Source organism: Polyodon spathula, chromosome 23 (assembly GCF_017654505.1).
Source record: "Polyodon spathula isolate WHYD16114869_AA chromosome 23, ASM1765450v1, whole genome shotgun sequence".
NCBI classification, from domain to species: domain Eukaryota; kingdom Metazoa; phylum Chordata; class Actinopteri; order Acipenseriformes; family Polyodontidae; genus Polyodon; species Polyodon spathula.
Genome location: NC_054556.1, coordinates 17652856 through 17674234, shown reverse-complemented (window position 1 = coordinate 17674234; position 21379 = coordinate 17652856). Strand labels below are relative to the sequence as shown.

Sequence of the window (21379 nt, the reverse complement as noted above, 5' to 3'; positions counted from 1 at the left end):
TAATGCCCCAACGGGAAATATCACAGCTCACGTGAACAGATAAAAATGCCAGGACATTTTCATCAATAATGAAGTTCAGATGTCAAGAGTTCAGTGGTTTCAGATCAGCTGATACACAATCCACAATCTCATTGATTTCGCTTTCCTGTTGTTACAATTTCACGTTTGTATATTTTTTAAATGTAGCAACTTTTATTCTAGTGTTTGTCAAAAACAAATGTGTTTTCTCATGATGCGCTTCTGCACTGCACATTGTAGCTTTAAAGTTTCATGTTTGTTTTGTGAATATTTGAAATGACAAAACAGACGACATACTGCAGCAGCTTTGAATTGTATTTCACGCGTCAATAAATATGTTACCTGCACTTCTTGATTCTTTAACGTGACTGTGTACTGTGCTCTACCTTTGAATTTTAAGCATGCCTAACTGGAATAATTTATCTAATTTCAGAGTCAACACAACATTTTTTTTAACACAATCATTTACTATAGGTAAAACCTATAATAAACAAATAATAAATATATCCCACAAATGGATTTACAAAATGGGCTTGAAAATTGAGAGGCATTGGAACTGTACATAAAAGTACCTCATTTACATGGATATACAATTATATTAAAAATAAAGGGATGCTCCAATACTCCTTTGACACAAATTATACCACAAAATGAAATGCTATTTGGCATTTGTATTACCAAACAGGCAACACAAATCATGTCTTACTGGAACACTAATCTTGAGCTTCAGTTAGCACATCTCAATCATTTTCAAACTTGTCTGAACAGAGTGAATGTTGCATTTCCATGATCTACTACCAGCCCTTTACCGGTAAGCAGTGGTGGAATTGGTCCGGAACCCGTCTGAATGCCATGGTAGGAGTGGAAATCAGACCCGGACGGTGTTCCAGAAATAATCGCAGACATGCATTGTGCACAATTATAGTTTTAATCTGTGCTTTTACTGTCTAATTAGTTGCAAATGTGTACATCTATTGTAAGGTAAAACCTGTTTTTCACAGGATCTATTATTCTGTACAGCTTAATGATTTTCTGTTATTTGTTTATTATTTACTATTTCGCTGTCAAAAGGCTGTTTGAGATTTTTTAATAGCAGTGTGCGCTGGTCGATGAAGTGGGTGCTCTTGGAAATGCCCCAGCAACAGAGGTTGCCCTCTCAACCAATCACCTGCCAATAGAACCCACATATAGCTTGAGGCAGATTTTCACAAGAGACCATTCTTCACAACAGAAAGTAATTTACTAAGAGGTGTGTGACAGGGTAGCTGAGGGTTGACGTTCCCAGACCAGAAGGTTGACAGAGACAACACAGGCAGGTACTCGGGTGAAAAGTGCACAGCAGAGCCTTTTTATTAACACAAAAATAATATTAATATTTTAACAAAAACACTGCTCACAGAGTAAAAATAAAAAATAAAGACTGAAATAAAGACACATCACTGACAGCTGTAGAACATCCACGAAAAAAAGAAAGGTATTTAGTAGTACTAAACTCATGACTAATGAATCTTAAGAATCTCAATATAGCTGCCCTGAACCTCGGAAGCTGTCTGCTGCTGCCTTCCCCCACTGTACAAAGCCTTGGTGTACTTCTGGACATCAACCTATCCTTGATGCCCACTTGTCCTCCGTGGTCAAATTTTCCTTTTTATTTTATTGTGTTACATGTTCCCATCTGTTGCGTAAGGTGTGTGTATTGTTTTATTATTTTATTTTTTGTTTTTACATTTTGACCACTTTTTTAAACTTTTAAATTGCATTCTCTGCCTCAAGATGGCTTCACATGTACCCACGTGGACCTCTCAGAACTACATTTCCCATAATCCCCTGCTCACATATGTAACCGAGATGGATTTACCAGTGAGCAGGAATCTTCTGAATCTTCTCTTACAAGCACTTCACAAACCTTAAATTGGGGCGTCTCAACATTTTCACAGCATGTTTGCAGGCATTTAATAAATAATATATGCCTTTCTACACATTGGCAATCAATTAAACAATAGCAACATTTTAAACATGTTACCTTATTGATAACACCTGCCTTGTCATTGGGAGGAAATCCCCCTGAATTGTCCCTTTGAAATCTGGATGAATACTCTTGTGTTGTGTAAATCGTTCCTTTAACAAGGACTCTGTTATAAAATATTCCTCAGCTAGCTGCAATTGCCTCACCCAATACATTTTCAACTGCAAAGGTTTCTTCAAGACTCAGGTTGTGAAAAACTGGACAGCCAAAGAAAACTGGCTAGATGTTTGTGCAGGTAAATGAGATTCAGTCAATTTACCAAAGGTTTGCTGTAAAGTGAGATCATCATTCTGAAAGCGTTTTGCAGCAAAAAGTGACATTTGTCGGGCCAAAAATATGTGAAAAATCTGCTCTGGTACTGATCTTATTCCATGAACAGATATGCATCTTCATACACAAATGCAGAAGTAGCCCACAGTGGGCCACAGCCGTGAGCAGATTCAGCTAAATGTGTAAGAAGGTATGAGCAGTTCTCTACTCCATGCAATTCTGGTATCAATGTGCCTAATTTCAGAAAGCACAATTTAGCCTTGTGGAGGTCACCCTGACTGATTGTGTCAGAAAGAAGCAAATTCATTCCATTGACTATTATGAACCAGTGCTTGAAATGTGGATTGGGTAGATCACCCTGAAGTGCTTCTGGAGAATACAGCAGCAAAAAGGTATGCCGCTCGATGTCTTTTCATACTCCCTTGATTCCAAGGAACGAGGACTACAAACAACTTCCAGTGGGGGTTTTAGTTTCAGAATTACATTATCCAGTTTTTCTACATCTGATATGTGGAACACGTAGCAGTACTGCAGTATGGTCTGGCACAGACCCCTTGATCACATCACACGATGGCAACAACATTCATTTGCTAGTTCCTTTAACATCATGCTCAGCACTTCCTTTTTCTAAGGCAGCTTCAGCATTTCTAACCGTCTTCTCACAAGTTCTCCTATTTGGCAAGTTTTCATTGGATATACTCATACACGCCCACTGCCCTTGGCTACTTCAGTTCCTTCATGCTCACAGGAACCACACCCAAACAATCCATTACATTGTTTGACATCATTGCTCATTACTTGTTCAACTGCATCAGAAACAAAATGTTTTACTGCTGCTCTTGTTCTGTGTTCAAATTCAATTCAGACAACGACAAATTTTCATAGGCTGCAATGAAGTTGTGGAAATTCTCATACCTGTATATTTCTCCATCAGACATATATCGCAATACAGATCCTCTTGACTTTTACTTTTATTAATTAAACTAGGTATGTTTTGATTTTCCAGTAGGCTTTTAAATTGTGTTTGCAATGGCATAACCAAGAAGTAACTGTAGTGTCTATCTTTTTGTAGCACTCCTTTCCCACAGTCAGGGCACATTAAAGGTCTCCGTAAGCCCAGGGATTTCTTACATGTACAACCGTAACAACAAGCTTCTGCCTGGGGTAATAATGAAAAAAAAGTCTCATCTAGAAAATGTTTTGTCCTCGGAACAGTAAGGTACAGTAGTTTTAGCACTTTCAGCAAATCTTGCATCCCAACTCTTGTGTCTTAAAATAATTAGGAATGGCTAAGAGAACACCAGCTAATATTACTGTAGCAGGTATTCCCGGGATGCAGGTTTGGCAGATCCATTGCTGCCTTACACCTTGATTGGGTGTAAGGCAGCAATCCCATCGTGGACTGTGTTTAGGGCTAAACCCAGTGGGTTTGGTTGAGTAGTGTCATGGCAGAGCAGCCATAATAATGAATGGAGCTGGGTGTCCCACTCATTCATAAGATAAATAATATTGAAATGCCTTCTTTCTTCTTAAATTCTCTATTGTTGTATTGTATATGATTGCTTGTGCTGCAAAAATAAAATGAAAAATTAAGTTTATAAATCTGCAAGATTTAAAATTGTCATTACTAGTCCTCCTTTTTGTTGTACTGATAAACTTGTATTGTTTTTTTTCATAGATTCAGGCTATGCAATGAATTCTAATACAAAACTGTATATAAACTGCTGCATCCTGGTAGCTCGGGTCACATTGTCTAATTATAGCTATACCAACATTACAGATTGATGATGAAAGGTAGTAATCATATCATGAGGTAAACACTGCATTTATTTTTAAAGTACTGTGCTTCCAATAAGCTGTTCCAATGCTAATGTGTATGTATACTTGTGTTTGTTTTGCAGTGGTGTTGGCAAGGCATATTCCTGTCTTCCAGGAGTCATTAACTGTGTTACGTCACTAGGCTATGGTGGAATGCACACTGTGTCTCTGATTATGTGACATTATGCCATCTTGCAATGGTAGCACTATACAAAATATAATACATACATGCCCATTCTGTTATGATTTAGTTGTAAATATCGAATATGCTGTCCTTTATTTTCCAGGTAAAGTCCATTAATCCTGCCTCCACGTTATTCACTAAAGAGCTACAGCACAAAACTTGTAATTTTGGAAGAGGACAAGCATGATTTGCCCTACCTCCAAGACGAACAACTCAGGAGAGCTACCATGTGCCAGTTTCTAAAAGTGTCTTGTCTTCAGGACCTGAAAAACATTTTAAATTAGTCAAAAGTTTATACAAAAATTGTAAAAGAAAATGATAGGATAGAGGGTTTGGAGTTCATTATAATCGAACAATACAACAAAGTGCTTTCATAGGCATCATAAACTGTGAGGCCGAAAGCAGTTTAGATTCATCTGAAGACCAGGCTTGTGGCTGAAGTGGAAGCTGCAGCACTATCATAAGGAAATGATTTGAGGTTGGGAATGGGGAATAAGGGGTTGGTATGTATTACAGTTGGTGCTGTTTTATTGGGAATAAAACTATGCCGAATAAGTGACTGTCCCAATTAAACCAGAGGCATTTGAGATGACCTTAGTGAACAGAGAAAGAATGAAATCACATCACATTATGAGTAAATGTTAAATACATAATTTTAAATATGAGTCAGTTTTTTTTTAAATTCCTAAATATAATTAATTGCTGTTTTTATTTCCACATGAAATGAAAAATAATGAAGTCACATCTTATCACATGGCAAAGCAATGTTGACACACCAGCTTTCTTTGCAACAGCAGCCGAAGAAACCACAGGAGACTCCAGCTCTTTCAAGAGTTCAAAAAGCTAAAATGACTACTCAGTTAAAATAATTTCATTTTTGAAGGCAAGCCATACAAAAAAAAGCCCTATTGCCACTCCTTATATATGCATCAACTACTGTGAGGTACTAAGTTAGCTCAGGATCTAACTGTTCAACACAAGAACCCATGACTTCAAATTGTAAAATCTTCAGAATACCCTTCTATGTATAGAACAGTTTCTAAAAGAATAAAAATGAAATGGACACATCCCTTTGACAAACACTGGGACAGTGGATGGGACTTTCCTGTTCCCTTTATCTTTATGAACCTGAAGTAAAAGCCTAGATTTCTGTGCCTTGCTCATCTGTCTTAGTGTGATCCATATTTACCCTTTAACGGTTGGTACTTTCACATGAGCTGTTTGTGTAGGCTGGTTTTAGGTGTCACTCCACATCTAATGAAAAAATATTTAAGACTGCAAATGCTGTGTACAATAAAGAAAGTCTAATGTGTGTACTTACCAAAACAATTATTAGCAGAGCCAGGAGGATCAAACTACCCACTACAAGGATTGCAACAGCAAATCCAGGAAAAGGGAGAGGTGTTGCTGTTGTAGTTGTAGCTGGAGCTGCCATTGTGATTGTAGTGGGGGGTGCTGTTGTGGTTGTTGTAGTGGGGGCTGTGGTTGTGGTTGTTGTAGTGGGAGGTGTGGTTGTGGGTGTTGTAGTGGGGGATGTAGGTGTGGTTGTAGTGGTTGCTATGGTTGTTGTTGTAGTGGGGGTTGCGGTTGTGGTTGTAGTGGGGGCTGTGGTTGTTGTAGTGGGGGGTGCTGTTGTGGTTGTTGTAGTGGGGGGTGCTGTTGTGGTTGTTGTAGTGGGGGGTGCGGTTGTGGTTGTTGTTGTTGTGGGGGCTGTGGTTGTGGTTGTAGTGGTTGCTGCAGTTGTGATTGTAGTGGGGGGGGCGGTTGTGGTTGTGGTTGTTGTAGTGGGAGGTTGTGGTAGTTGTAGTGGGGGGTGCGGTTGTGGTTGTGATTGTAGTGGGGGGTGTGGTTGTGGTGTTGTAGTGCGGGCTGTGGTTGTTGTAGTGGGGGCTGTGGTTGTTGTAGTGGGGGCTGCGGTTGTGGTTGTTGTAGTGGTTGCTGCGGTTGTGGCTGTTGTAGTGGGGGGTGCGGTTGTATTGTGTGGGGGTGCGGTTGTGATTGTAGTAGGGACTGTGGTTGTGATTGTTGTAGTGGGGGCTGTGGTTGTGGTTGTTGTAGTGCGGGCTGTGGTTGTTGTAATGGGGGCTACGGTTGTTGTAGTGGGGGCTGCGGTTGTGGTTGTTGTAGTGGTTGCTGCGGTTGTGGCTGTTGTAGTGGGGGGTGCGGTTGTGATTGTAGTGGGGTGTGAGGTTGTGGTAGTAGGGACTGTGGTTGTGATTGTTGTAGTGGGGGGTGCGGTTGTGGTTGTTGTAGTGGCGACTGTGGTTGTGATTGTAGTGGGGGATGCGGTTGTGGGTGTTGTAGTGGGGACTGTGGTTGTGATTGTAGTGGGGGGTGCGGTTGTGATTGTTGTAGTGGGGGGTGCGGTTGTGATTGTTGTAGTGGGGGGTGCGGTTGTGATTATAGGGGAGGGTGTGGTTGAGGTTGTTGTAGATGGGGGTGTGGTTGTGATTGTAATGGGGGCTGCAGGTGTGGTTGTTGTAGTGGGGGCTGTGGTTGTGGTTGTTGTAGTGGGGGGTGGGGTTGTGGGTGTTGTAGTGGGGGGTGCGGTTGTGGGGGTTGTAGTGGGGAATGTGGTTGTGAATGTAGTGGGGGGTGCGGTTGTGGTTGTTGTAGTGGGGACTGTGGTTGTAGTTGTGCTTGTAGTGGGGGGTGCGGTTGTGGTTGTTGTAGTGGGGGGTGTGGTTGTGGTTGTTGTAGTGGGGGGTGCTGTTGTGAGTGTTGTAGTGGGGAATATGGTTGTGACTGTAGTGGGGGGTGCGGTTGTGGTTGTTGTAGTGGAGGGTGTGGTTGTGATTGTAGTGGGGGGTGTGGTTGTGGTTGTTGTAGTGGGGGGTGTGGTTGTGGTTGTAGTGGGGGGTGCAGTTGTGGTTGTGGTTGTTGTAGTGGGAGGTGTGGTTGTGGTTGTTGTAGCGGGGACTGTGGTTGTGGTTGTTGTAGTGGGGGGTGCGGTTGTGATTGTAGTGGGGGGTGCGGTTGTGGTTGTTGTAGTGGGGGGTGCGGTTGTGATTGTAGTGGGGACTGTGGTTGTGGGTGTTGTAGTGGGGACTGTCGTTGTGATTGTAGTGGGGGCTGTGGTTGTTGTAATGGGGGCCCAACACGAACATCCTCACCTCCCCAACGTTGTGGTTGTACTGGGCCATCATTGTTGACAACCAACAACATCACCATACATTGGCCAATCACCCAACACTCCCCCCCAACATAACCCCCACTAACCTAACAGTGGTGACACAACGTTTGTGATTGTAGTGGTTATGGTTGTGGTGTGTGGCAACACTACCATTGTAGTTGTCACACCAACAGTTGTTGTTGTAACGCCACACCAAACACACCGGGCCCACCACTGACAGTCAACATGTGTTTGTCACCCCCCCACCAACACGATACATCGCCCTTGTGATACAACTAAACATCCCCCCACGCCAACACTACGCGTGTGGGGGCTGCCGGTTTGTGTTGTAGTGGTGTGGTGTGCTGGCCAACACACATGGTGTGGGTGATTGACGCAGACACTAACGGTTTGGGTTGTTGTACAATCACCCTGAACACCAACACCGTTTGTTGTAGTGGGGGCATCGTGCAACAACACATCATCCCCTAACAGGTTGGTGTGGTTGTTGTAGTGGGGGGTGCGGTTGTGATTGTAGTAGTGGGGGCTGTGGTTGTGGTTGTTGTAGTGGGGGCTGTGGTTGTGGTTGTTGAGGTGGGGGCTGTAGTTGTGGTTGTAGTGGGGGGTGCGGTTATGGTTGTTGTAGTGGTTGCTGCGGTTGTGGTTGTGATTGTAGTGATTGTGGTTGTAGTGGGGGGTGCAGTTGTGGCTGTTGTAGTGGGGGGTGCGGTTGTGATTATAGCGGAGGGTGTGGTTGAGGTTGTTGTAGTGGGGGTGTGGTTGTGATTGTAGTGGGGGGTGCGGTTGTGGTTGTTGTAGTGGGGGCTGCAGTTGTGGTTGTCGTGGTGGAGGTTGTTGTAGTGGGAGATGTGGTTGTGGTTGTGTTGTAGTGGGGGGTGCGGTTGTGATTGTTGTAGTGGGGGGTGCGGTTGTGGTTGTTGTAGTGGGGGGTGCGGTTGTGATTGTAGTGGGGGCTGTGGTTGTGGTTGTTGTAGTGCGGGCTGTGGTTGTTGTAATGGGGGCTACGGTTGTTGTAGTGGGGGCTGCGGTTGTAGTTGTTGTAGTGGTTGCTGCGGTTGTGGCTGTTGTCGTGGGGGCTGCGGTTGTGGTTGTTGAGATGGGGGCTGTAGTTGTGGTTGTAGTAGTGGGGGGTGCGGTTGTGATTGTAGTGGGGTGTGAGGTTGTGGTAGTAGGGACTGTGGTTGTGATTGTTGTAGTGGGGGGTGCGGTTGTGGTTGTTGTAGTGGCGACTGTGGTTGTGATTGTAGTGGGGGGTGCGGTTGTGATTGTAGTAGTGGGGACTGTGGTTGTGTGTTGTAGTGGGGGGTGCGGTTGTGATTGTTGTAGTGGGGGGTGCGGTTGTGATTGTAGTGGGGGGTGCGGTTGTGATTATAGGGGGGGGTGTGGTTGAGGTTGTTGTAGTTGGGGGTGTGGTTGTGATTGTAGTGGGGGCTGCAGGTGTGGTTGTTGTAGTGGGGGCTGTGGTTGTGGTTGTTGTAGTGGGGGGTGGGGTTGTGGGTGTTGTAGTGGGGGGTGCGGTTGTGAATGTAGTGGGGAATGTGGTTGTGAATGTAGTGGTGGGTGCGGTTGTGGTTGTTGTAGTGGGGACTGTGGTTGTAGTTGTGCTTGTAGTGGGGAGTGCGGTTGTGGTTGTTGTAGTGGGGGTGTGGCTGTTGTGGATGTTGTAGTGGGGGGTGCTGTTGTGGGTGTTGTAGTGGGGACTATGGTTGTGACTGTAGTGGGGGGTGCGGTTGTGGTTGTTGTAGTGGAGGGTGCGGTTGTGATAATAGGGGAGGGTGTGGTTGAGGTTGTTGTAGTTGGGGGTGTGGTTGTGATTGTAGTGGGGGCTGCAGTTGTGGTTGTCGCGGTGAAGGTTGTTGTAGTGGGAGGTGTGGTTGTGGTTGTGGTTGTAGTGGGCGGTGTGGTTGTGACTGTAGTGGGGACTGGGGTTGTGATTGTAGTGGGGGGTGCGGTTGTGGGTGTTGTAGTGGGGACTGTGGTTGTGTTATTGTAGTGGGGGGTGCGGTTGTGGGTGTTGTAGTGGGGACTGTCGTTGTGATTGTAGTGGGGGGTGCGGTTGTGATTGTAGTGGGGGCTGTGGTTGTTGTAATGGGGGCTATGGTTGTTGTAGTGGGGGGTGCGTTTGTGATTGTAGTAGGGGCTGTGGTTGTGGTTGTTGTAATGGTTATTGCGGTTGTGGCTGTTGTAGTGGGGGCTGCGGTTGTGGCTGTTGAGATGGGGGCTGTAGTTGTGGTTGTAGTAGTGGGGGGTGCGGTTGTGATTGTAGTAGGGACTGTGGTTGTGGTTGTTGTAGTGGGGGGTGCGGTTGTGGTTGTCGTAGTAGGGACTGTGGTTGTGGGTGTTGTAGTGGGGACTGTGGTTGTGATTGTAGTGGGGGGTGAGGTTTTGATTGTTGTAGTGGGGGGTGCGGTTGTGGGTGTTGTAGTGGGGACTGTGGTTGTGATTGTAGTGGGGGGTGCGTTTGTGATTGTGGTAGTGGCTGTGGTTGTGGTTGTGTTGTAGTGGGGGTTGCGGTTGTGGTTGTTGTAGTGGGGGGTGGTTGTGGTTGTAGTAGTAGGGACTGTGGTTGTGGGTGTTGTAGTGGGGACTGTGGTTGTGATTGTAGTGGGGGGTGTGGGTGTGGGTGGTTGTAGTGGGGACTGTGGTCTGTGATTGTAGTGGTGATTGTTGTAGTGGGGGGTGCTGTTGTGGTTGTTGTAGTGGGGGGTGCTGTTCTGGTTGTTGTAGTTGAGGGTGTGTTGTTGTGGTTGTAGTGGGGGGTGCGGTTGTGGTTGTTGTTGTTGTGGGGGCTGGGGTTGTGGTTGTAGTGGTTGCTGCAGTTGTGATTGTAGTGTGGGGTGCGGTTGTGGTTGTTGTAGTGGGAGGTGTGGTAGTGGTTGTAGTGGGGGGTGTGGTTGTGGTTGTGATTGTTGTAGTGGGGGGTGCGGTTGTGAATGTAGTGGGGAATGTGGTTGTGGTTGTTGTAGTGGGGGGTGCGGTTGTGGGTGTTGTAGTGGGGGGTGCGGTTGTGAATGTAGTGGGGAATGTGGTTGTGATTATAGTGGTGGGTACGGTTGTGGTAGTGGGGGCTGTGGTTGTAGTGGGGGGTGCGGTTGTGATTGGAGTGGGGGCTGTGGTTGTGGTTGTTGTAGTGGGGGGTGCGATTGTGATTGTAGTGGGGGCTGTGGTTGTGGTTGTTGTAATGGGGGCTGCGGTTGTTGTAGTGGGGGGTGCGGTTGTGATTGTAGTAGGGGCTATGGTTGTGGTTGTATTAGTGGGGGCTGTGGTTGTGGTTGTTGAGGTGGGGGCTGTAGTTCTGGTTGTAGTCGGGGGTGCTGTTATGGTTGTTGTAGTGGTTGCTGCGGTTGTGGTTGTGATTGTAGTGGGAGCTGTGGTTGTGGTGTATTGTGGTTGTAGTGGGGGGTGCAGTTGTCGGTGGCTGTTGTACTGGGGGGTGCGGTTGTGATTATAGCGGAGGGTGTGGTTGAGGTTGTTGTAGTTGGGGGTGTGGTTGTGATTGTAGTGGGGGGTGTGGTTGTGGTTGTTGTAGTGGGGGCTGCAGTTGTGGTTGTCGTGGTGGAGGTTGTTGTAGTGGGAGGTGTGGTTGTGGTTGTGATTGTAGTGGAGGGTGCGGTTGTGATTGTTGTAGTGGGGGGTGCGGTTGTGGTTGTTGTAGTGGGGGGTGCGGTTGTGATTGTAGTGGGGGCTGTGGTTGTGGTTGTTGTAGTGGGGGGTGCGGTTGTGGTTGTTGTAGTGGGGGCTACGGGTTGTTGTAGTGGGGGCTGCGGTTGTGGTTGTTGAGATGTGGCCTGTAGTTGTGGTTGTAGTAGTGGGGGGTGCGGTTGTGATTGTAGTGTACCCCCCCCGATCTGACCAACAAACATCACCCCATCCCGAACGCCACCCCGGCAACTCTACACTAACATCACCACCAGAAAAACATCAATCACCCCCCACCGCCATCACTGTTACCCGAACCACTCCAACACCATCCATTCAGTGCGGTTGTGGTTGTTGTAGTGGCGGCTGTGGTTGTGATTGTAGTGGGGGATGCGGTTGTGGGTGTTGTGGTGGGGACTGTGGTTGTGATTGTAGTGGGGGGTGCGGTTGTGATTGTTGTAGTGGGGGGTGCGGTTGTGGTTGTAGTGGGGGCTGTGGGTGTGTTTGTTGTAGTTGGGGGTGTGGTTGTGGTTATTGTAGTGGGGGCTGCAGGTGTGGGTGTTGTAGTGGGGACTGTGGTTGTAGTTGTGCTTGTAGTGGGGAGTGCGGTTGTGGATGTTGTAGTGGGGGGTGCTGTTGTGGGTGTTGTAGTGGGGACTATGGTTGTGACTGTAGTGGGGGGTGTGGTTGAGGTTGTTGTAGTTGGGGGTGTGGTTGTGATTGTAGTGGGGGCTGCAGTTGTGGTTGTCGCGGTGATGGTTGTTGTAGTGGGAGGTGTGGTTGTGGTTGTGGTTGTAGTGGGGGGGTGTGGTTGTGATGGTTGTAGTGGGGGCTGTGGTTGTGATTGTAGTGGGGGGTGCGGTTGTGGGTGTTGTAGTGGGGACTGTGGTTGTGGTTGTGATTGTAGTGGGGGGTGCGGTTGTGGATGTTGTAGTGGGGACTGTGGTTGTGATTGTAGTGGGGGGCTGTGGTTGTGGTTGTAGTGGGGGCTGTGGTTGTTGTAATGGGGGCTATGGTTGTTGTAGTGGGGGGTGCGTTTGTGATTGTAGTAGTGGCTGGGGCTGTGGTTGTGGTTGTTGTAGTGGTTACTGCGGTTGTGGCTGTTGTAGTGGGGGCTGCGGTTGTGGCTGTTGAGATGGGGGCTGTAGTTGTGGTTGTAGTAGTGGGGGGTGCGGTTGTGGTAGTATGGACTGTGGTTGTGATTGTTGTAGTGGGGGGTGCGGTTGTGGTTGTCGTAGTAGGGACTGTGGTTGTGGGTGTTGTAGTGGGGGTTGCGGTTGTGGGTGTTGCAGTGGGGACTGTGGTTGTGATTGTAGTGGGGGGTGATGTTTTGTTGTAGTGGGGGGTGCGGTTGTGGTGGTTGTAGTGGGGGCTGTGGTTGTGGGGGGGATCCACAACAGTCACCCGCTGACAACAATCAACCCCCCACAACGTCACTGTGGGTGCCGCTCGTTGACAACAGGGAACACCTGCACTCCTTTACACCAGTGCACACACAACAATTTACCCCCCTACACGCCACAACATTCACCCCTGGGTGGACCACGTTGGACACTCACTGTCACCACTGTGGTCACGAACACAAATCACCCCCCAGAGTGTTGTGGTTGTTGTAGTGGGGGGTGCTGTTGTGGTTGTTGTAGTTGAGGGTGTGGTTGTGGTTGTAGTGGGGGGTGCGGTGGTTGTTGTTGTTGTGACTCTGTAGTGGGGGGTGCGTGTTGTGGGTGTTGTAGTGGGGACTGATGGTCCACATTGTAATGGGGGTTGTGTTTGTGTGTTGCTATCGTGGGGACACTGTTTGTGTCACCACAGTGAGTGGGGGTGGCAATCACCCCCCAGTGGTGGGACTGTGGTTTGTTTAGATTGGGGCTAGACTAACATCACATCCTCCGTACGCGCGTCACTCATCTGTACCCTCCACAAAAACTCAAACAGTTGACTACTAACTATCACCCCCCAACGCCAAAAAAAAACACTTAAACATCACCCCTCCCACCCAACACCCAACAACTACAAACAACACCCCCTCAAACGCACACCCAACTTACGTCATCCTTTACACCAACACTAACTTTGGTTGTAGTGGGGGGTGCGGTTGTGGTTGTGGTGGGGAATGTGGTTGTGGTTGTTGTAGTGGGGGGTGCGGTTGTGAATGTAGTGGTGGGCTGCGGTTGTGGTTGTTGTAGTGGGGGGTGCGGTTGTGGTTGTGATTGTTGTAGTGGGGGGTGCGGTTGTGTTGTTGTAGTGGGGGCTGTGGTTGTGGTTGTTGTAGTTTGTATCTGGGTGGTGCGTTTGTGGACAATGCAGTTGGGAACTGTGGTTGTGACATATACGTGGGGACTGTTGCGAGAACAACAACACCCAAAGTTGTTGCGTGGTTGTATTGGGGGTGGCACCCCCGACATGTACCCAAAACACAACATCTGTGGTTTGTCACCACAACATCAGTGGTAGTTGCGATGTGAAGTAGTGGGGGCTGCGGTTGTGAGGTAGTGGGGGTCGGGCTTCTGGTTGTTCACCCCCCAGGGCGCGTTGTGATTGTATAGAGGTCTCGTGGTTTGTGGTTGTCAACACCAACAATGGTGGCTGGGTTTGGTGTAGTTCGTCACCTGGGCTGCGCAACCCGTGTGATTGTAGTGGGGGGTGCCCGATGGTTGTTGTACCTTGCAACATGTTGTGGTTGTTGTGGTTGTTGTAGTGGGGGCTGTGGTTGTGGTTGTTGAGGTGGGGGCTGTAGTTGTGTTGTGTTGTAGTTGGGGGTGTGGTTGTGGTTGTAGTGTTGTAGTGGGGGTTGCGGTTGTGGTTGTAGTGGGGGGTGTGGTTGTGGTTGTTGTAGTGGGGGGTGCGGTTGTGGTTGTAGTGGGGGCTGCAGTTGTGGTTGTTGTGGGGGCTGTGGTTGTGGTTGTTGTAGAGTGTCACCCCCACTGAAACATGAACCTCCACACCAACACCAACACTAACATCACCCCCCACTACCCACACTAACATTCACCCCCCACGTGGGTCAACACTACAACATCACCCCCGCCCTGTGTTTGTGGTTGTTGTGATGGGGTGGTAACGGATCACCCCCGACGTCAACACTACAAACATTCACCCCCCACGACGCCAACACTAACATCACCCCCGACACCAACAACTAACAACATCACCCTGTTTTAGGGGGGGACAACACAACAATCACCCCCACACACCCCCCCCCCAGACACCCACGCATCACCATCACGACGCCCGAACACCGGCCAACATCACCCCCGTGACGCCAACACCCACAACTCGTAACCCCAGACATCGCGTTGTGGCTGTTGTTGTAGTGGCTGCGGTTGTGGTTGTTGTGGTGGGGGGTGCGGTTGTGATTGTAGTGGGGTGTGAGGTTGTGGTAGTAGGGACTGTGGTTGTGATTGTTGTAGTGGGGGGTGCGGTTGTGGTTGTAGTAGTAGGGACTGTGGTTGTGGGTGTTGTAGTGGGGGGTGCTGTTGTTGTTGTTGTAGTGGGGACTGTGGTTGTGATTGTAGTGGGGGGTGCGGTTGTGGGGTTGTAGTGGTTGACTGTTGTGATTGTAGTGGGGGGTGCGGTTGTGATTGTTGTAGTGGGGGGTGCAGTTGTGGTTGTTGTAGTGGGGGGTACTGGAAGGTTGACACCAACAAATATACCCTTACCACACCAACTCCAACGTACCATCAACCCCCACCAACACCAACACTAACATCACCCCTGCGTCCAACACCAACAACATCACCCTAGTGTGGTTGTGGTTGTTGTAGTGGGGGGTGCGGTTGTGGTTGTGATTGTAGTGGGGGGTGCGGTTGTGATTATAGTGGGGGCTGTGGTTGTGTTGTTGTAGTGGGGGCTGCGGTTGTGGTTGTTGTAGTGGGGAGTTGTGGTTGTGGGTGTTGTAGTGGGGGGTGCGGTTGTGGTTGTTGTAGTGGGGGGTGTGGTTGTGGGTGTTGTACCCACAACACACCACCCACAGTGGGCCAACACTATTAGTCACCTCCCAACACTTGTGTGTTGTCCCAACTTACATCAACTCCCAACCACCACACTAACGATCAGGTGGTGGGGTAGGGGTGGGTTCAACACCAACAGTGGGGGGTAGTTGGGGTGTGGTGCGGTGATCAACAACATACTGGCATTGGGAACACCCTCAACGACCAACACCCACACACTAACATGCTTGTAGTGGGGATTGGCGTTTGTGGTTGTTGTACCCCCCAACACCAGTGGGGGGTCAGCCCCCTTCATTTTAAGTGGACCCCAACACCAACGGTACCTCCCCCACGCGGTGTGGTTGGTTGTTGTGTGGTGGTAAAATCACCGCCACAAACACCGTGGTAGTTCTAACATCATTGCACCCTGCCACGCCAACACTATCCACTGTGGTTGTGGGTTGTGATTGTATGGGTTGCACCCACATCACCTGGTGCATCACTGTGGTTGTTGTAGTGGGGGGTGTGGTTGTGGGTGTTGTAGTGGGGACTGTGGTTGTGATTGTAGTGGGGGGTGCGGTTGTGATTGTTGTAGAGGGGGGTGCGGTTGTGGCTGTTGTAGTGGGGTTGTGGTTGTTGTAGTGGGGACTGTGGTTGTGATTGTAGTGGGGGGTGCGGTTGAGCTTGTTGTAGTGGTAGGTGTGGTTGTGATTGTAGTGGGGGGTGTGGTTGTGGGTGTTGGAGTGGGGGCTGTGGTTGTGATTGTAGTGGGGGGTGCGGTTGTGATTGTTGTAGAGGGGGGTGCGGTTGTGGTTGTTGTAGTGGGGGGTGTGGTTGTGGTTGTAGTGGGGGTTGCGGTAGTGATTGTAGTGGGGGCTGTGGTTGTGTTTGTTGTAGTGGGGGGTGTGGTTGTGGTGGGGGTTGCGGTAGTGATTGTAGTGGGGGCTGTGGTTGTGTTTGTTGTAGTGGGGGGTGTGGTTGTAGTGGGGGTTGCGGTTGTGTTTGTAGTGGTTGGGTCTGCAGTTGTGTTTGTAGTGGGGCTTGCAGTTGTAGCTGTAGCTGCAGGAGACCACATGTAAGATGTATTAATAAATAAAAGAGCACACAAAAAAAATAAGAGATTACGATAGAAAAAAAAAACAACTTTTTTTTTTTTTTTAAATAGTGCCCATATTATGGGAACGGATTTACGAGAACATGGATATGCTGACAGAATGAGCTTTTCATTTTTTTTCCAGAAATAATGCAACTTGGCCGTATTTTTCAGTGATTAAAACAGTATGATGTTAGGGCAACGGAGCGAAAAAATAAAACCCAAAACATATTGATTTAACTGAACAAATGCACATCACAGGTGAAGTGAATGATGTGAAATATTCATTCTGTATCAATCAATCAGTCTTTTCTTTATATAGTGCCTTTCATAGTGGAGCACCATCACAAAGTGCTTTACAAGATGCAGTAAAAACAGAAAAATGCGTATTACAAAAAAGTTAAAAAAAAGCATAATACATTAATTACAGTAGAAAGTGCATAATACATGAGAGTAGCATAATAAATGAAATATTTCATTTAATACAGTGGATAGTCCATAATACATGGTAGTAACCTAGTTGATGAAATAGTACATTAACAACCGTGGAAAGTGCATAACAAATAATAGCAGCAACACAGCACCTAATAGCAGATATCAGGCTTAAAGATAATCCTGAACTTTACAGGTAGCCAATGCAGCTGGACAAGACGGGGTTATGTGATTGCGTTTTTTTTACATTTGGTAAGGATCCTGGCAGCGACATTCTGAACTAGCTGCAGTAGGTTTATGGTGTGTGCCGGCAGACCACCATATAGAGAGCTGCAGAAGTTGAGTGAAGAGGAGGCAAATGCATGACAAAGTATCTCCGCATCCAGGAGGGAAAGGTAGGGACGGACTTTTGAGATGTTTTGAAGATGGTAGAAGGAAGATTTGACCACAGAGGATATGTGGGCATCAATGGAGAGTTTGCTGTCAACAAGTACACCAAGGCTTCATACTGTGGGGGAAGGCTGCAGCAGACAGTTTCCAAGGTTCAGGACAGCTATATTTATATTCTTAACTTGAGTTTTAGATCCTGCAAGAAGGAGTTCAGAGTTGCTGGTGTTCAGCTGAAGAAAACTGGCAGACATCCAGGCCTCAATGTCTTGTATGCAAGCCGAGAGCCGGACCATGGCAGAGGGGCTTCCAGGGTCGAGTTTTAAGTGAGCCGGTGTCGTCAACATAGAAGTGTGCTTTGGTGGATGAGGTGACCCAAGGGAAGCATGTAGATATTGAAGAGAAGGGGCCCAAGAACAGATCCTTGGGGGGCACCACAAGTGACTGGGTTTGCAATGCCAGTGCGTCCAGCATAGAAAACAGATTGCATGCATCCGGATAGGTAAGAGGACATCCAGGAGAGACAGGTTCCAGAGATTACAGCATACTTCTGAAGGTGGTCAAGAAGAATGCCATGATCTATGAGGTCAATGAGGACAAGTACAGAGGGACCGTCAGCATCAGTATTGAGAAGGAGATCATTCACAATCCAGGGCAGATTAGTTTCAGTACTGTGATGCGACCGGAAACCAGACAGCAGAGATTCAAGCAGATTGTTATCCATGAGCCCTTTTTAGAGTTTTTGAGAGAAAAGGGAGATTGGAAATGGTTTTTTGAGTACCAGCGTAACTCTTGGCAAGCTTGAGGGCAGCAGCAACAGAACTAGAAACAGGTTGAGAGTGTGCAGAAGCACAGAGACAGACAAAGTTAAGCGGCCAAGGGTCCAGGGGGATTTGGCAGTGGTTGATTTTCACAGTAAGCCGGAAACATCAGCAATGGAGAGAGGAGAGAAGGAGAGGGCAGGGGGGGCAACCAGTGTCAAGGTGGTCAAGTAGTACACTGTGTTTGTGGTGGGAGAGCGTAGAATAGATGTTGTCAATTATGTTCCAAAAGAAAGAGGAGAAATCATGACAGGTAAGAGAGGAGGATGAACTGGAGATGGATCTGTCTGTGGCTGGATGTAGGATTTGGTCAATGGTCTTAACTTTTTGCAGTCCATTTATTCAGCGCCTGTGAGGCGCGTCAGGTCCAATTTATTTTCACATGCGCTGTTTATTTTACACGTGCTGTTTAAAAATATTTTGTTCAGAGTAAAACAGGTTTAAAAGGCACTGCATCGCAAAATGACACTGAGTACTGCTTCTCCAGCCCCGCCCCACCCCACCCCTTCTTCACTGTATTTATCACATACCTCTCCATAGTCATGCATACTGATAAATCCTCTCCTGATCACTCGTTATATCACCAAACTCCTCAATAATGCGATCCAAGTCATTATTTTATTACTATAACATCTCAAAAAGATCTGCAAATGTCTGTGATATTCTTTGAGCGCTGGATGCGGAAGCAGCTATCATTTTTGTTTGAGTCCGTGTTATCTCTGTGTTGCAGGGGCTATGTGTATTGCTCATACACGCCCCTTTTTTCCGGATTCTCTCGGCTCCTATAGGTCTCACTTGGCCACTGAAAGGTTTTCTCTGCTTCTTCAGGAGAAAAAAATGACCAGATACCTGTGCTTGATGTCTTTTTGATGATGTCAGACAAGGTTCAAAAAAAGTTTTGTACCATGTGTCCGAGTTCATTGCTCGTCAATGAAACAATCAACTCGGCCACCTGTCTCCAAAAATGTTTCCATGTATTTTAAGAGCAGGGCATTCATCCTGCCACCGTCCCCCAACTGATGTATGACAGTGTGAATAAAACATGGAAACAATCATTATTGTTCTGAAACCATCATCTTGAATGGGAATATGTTTCCTGTAAATAAACACTATTTATATATAAAAAATGTACTTGCTACAGACATTGATTTAGGCAATGGGTGGGCTAGCAGTGCAATCTGATCATCTTTCGCTATGTAAATGAAGTATGTTTTATAACTATAAGCAATCATATAGGAAAACTAGGGCCAAAACACTTTGATAAATCCAATATAACTTTATAGATGAAAAGTAATTGAAAGTATATATATATATATTAACACTGAGCTAATTTCTGCAAAACTTTGTTGTTCTCTATTGAATCTGTGTTTTTTAAAAAAGCAGCTGCAGCCTGCTGAATGTTAACCATTCTTTGTGAAACTGGTCCCTGGTAGACAATTAAATGTTAACCTACCTGCTAGTAAGAGGAAGAAGAGTGCTTTAAACTCCATTCTAGATGTTGATATTAAAGCTGCTCACCAATGATCTTGAAAAAAAAAAGGAAACAGAAATAGAATTTGAGAGCAAATCTAATTTAACTACATAATAGCATAGTAATTACACATATGGTTGTGTTGTTACAATGCGCAATCACGTGTAATTATTAAAAACAGTTGTTGGCATGTATTAGTTATAATTAGAAAGCATTTACAGCATGTAATTACCATGTGACTTTGGCCCACGGGTGTGTGGTTATCCCATCACGAACAATAACCCTGGAGTGTCTTACTGTGCTTATAAAATGGTTGTGACAGAGATCGAATGATTCTTGGTGTTAGATCTCCTTCCTGACCTGCGAGGGCGCTGTGTAAAGGGAAAAGAGTACCCTTGACTAAATGGCACGATAGTTTATTCCCAGGGTTAGGTGGAAGTCGGCCATCTAGAAAGGGGGCAGTGGTAAGGTACACAAACTCAAAATAGTCTCAGTAAATGAAATAAATAAACATGAAATGATTTAGATGAATTGATGATTGAACTGTGCCAGGGAATGTGCAGTTCACTAAATTGAATGGCTGGTTGTACAGATTGTCAAGTAAGAGGCATAGTTTTGTGAGTAGTGAAGCTTGTTTGAGGCTCTTCATTTTTTTGAGTTTCTGCACTGGAGAGGACGTTACTCCAGGATTTCCTGCTTTCATTAGTCGCTGGGGTGTAGATAAAAGGCAGGAGCGTGTAGGGAAATAATTGCATAGAACCATTCCTGTACCTGTTTGTTGCTACCCTGTACTACATTTATTCACTGAGCTATGTTTTAAAATATTTTGAGTTTGTGAACTATTAAGTTTATAGAAATAACGTAAATGTATTTAACTGCAGGTATGTGTAGCTGGGAACCAAACTGTGGGTGGTGGGACAAAAGGAACATGACATTCCACCTAAACTTTTATTGCACTACCACCTACTGAGTTGACTTCGCACTACCTTGTAAAAAGCTGTTCCCCCTTTTCCGGGTTGGCTTCTCACTACCTTGTAAAAAGCTGTTCCCCCTTTTTCTGCAAGGTATAAAAACTGTATGCTAACTCTGTGTTTTAGAACACTGCTCGGGCTTCCTAACACTGATGTGTTGAGCTGTTCTCGTTTGCACAAACTAATAAAGCTTTATATCTCTGAATACCTGGTGCAGTTGGCTCTTTTAGTTGCGGACCTGAAAAGTTCCACGACAAGCGTTTAGGGGTAGCTTTGACATGTATTTTATAAAAGGTGACACGGGCACATAGGGTTTCCTGGTAAAGCACACTGTAGCCTTTGTGATGAACTATATATTTTTTTGGGTTCGTTGTATACTAAAGTCACATATAACCCATTTTCATCTAGCTTTAAATAAGGTGGGTTTTAGTTCTCGTAATCCCTCTCTACCACATATGGCCATTTTTAGCTATGTGTCCAGCCACACTTTACTCCCTAAAACAGGTGTTGTAAGGGGAGATTGCAAGCGATTACTTCAGTGTGTTTAAGTCTCTTTGCGATATGGGTGATGTTGTGATTTGTGTTTTTGATGCTGCCTGTATGTTTTTAGGATGGAAAGAAACACCCTGCCTGTTTGAAATTGGTGCCTACAATAATGTTCAGGGTGCGTCCTACTGCAGGAAAATCTAAAAAATGGTTCAAGCCGGTGTAACGCTCACCCCCAGCTAACTTTTATCTCCTTGAATTTTAGTATAAGCCAATTCTCATCAGGTAGCGAGAATTAGCCTGAGCTAAACACCTCACTAGCCTAATTCTCACCCCATATAATTTAACGAATTACTTATCCTTACCCCTCCTAGTTAATACTGTGCCATATCTATCTGTCTATCTATCTACCTACCTATTTACTATCTATCTATCTATCTATCTATCTATCTATAATTATTTATATATTTTTCATTTGTTAGCATACCTCTGTCGATTAATAAAAGTAAACAATCGTATGGAGCCAGACTAGAGTCGCTGTATGTGTCGACCATGACAAAAGTGATCCGAGTCGATGTGTGATCATTTGAAATGGTATGAACAATAATAAATAAATAAAAGGTCTAAAACCTATATAATATATATATATATAGATATATATAGTATATATATATATATATATATATATATATATATGCTAG

The 21379-nt window shown here is 46.2% G+C and overlaps 1 long non-coding RNA gene across 1 annotated transcript in view; it reads right to left on the bottom strand.

Moving 5' to 3' along the window:
- Positions 1-1832: 1832 nt before the first annotated feature.
- LOC121297927 overlaps positions 1833-21379 on the bottom strand; it is a 31045-nt gene continuing 11498 nt past the window's right edge. The window contains exons 2-4 of the long non-coding RNA XR_005947241.1: positions 19204-19275; positions 4514-4579; positions 1833-3882 (exon numbers count right to left, since the gene is read on the bottom strand). This is a non-coding gene — a long non-coding RNA (uncharacterized LOC121297927). The remainder of the gene's footprint in view (positions 3883-4513; positions 4580-19203; positions 19276-21379) is intronic.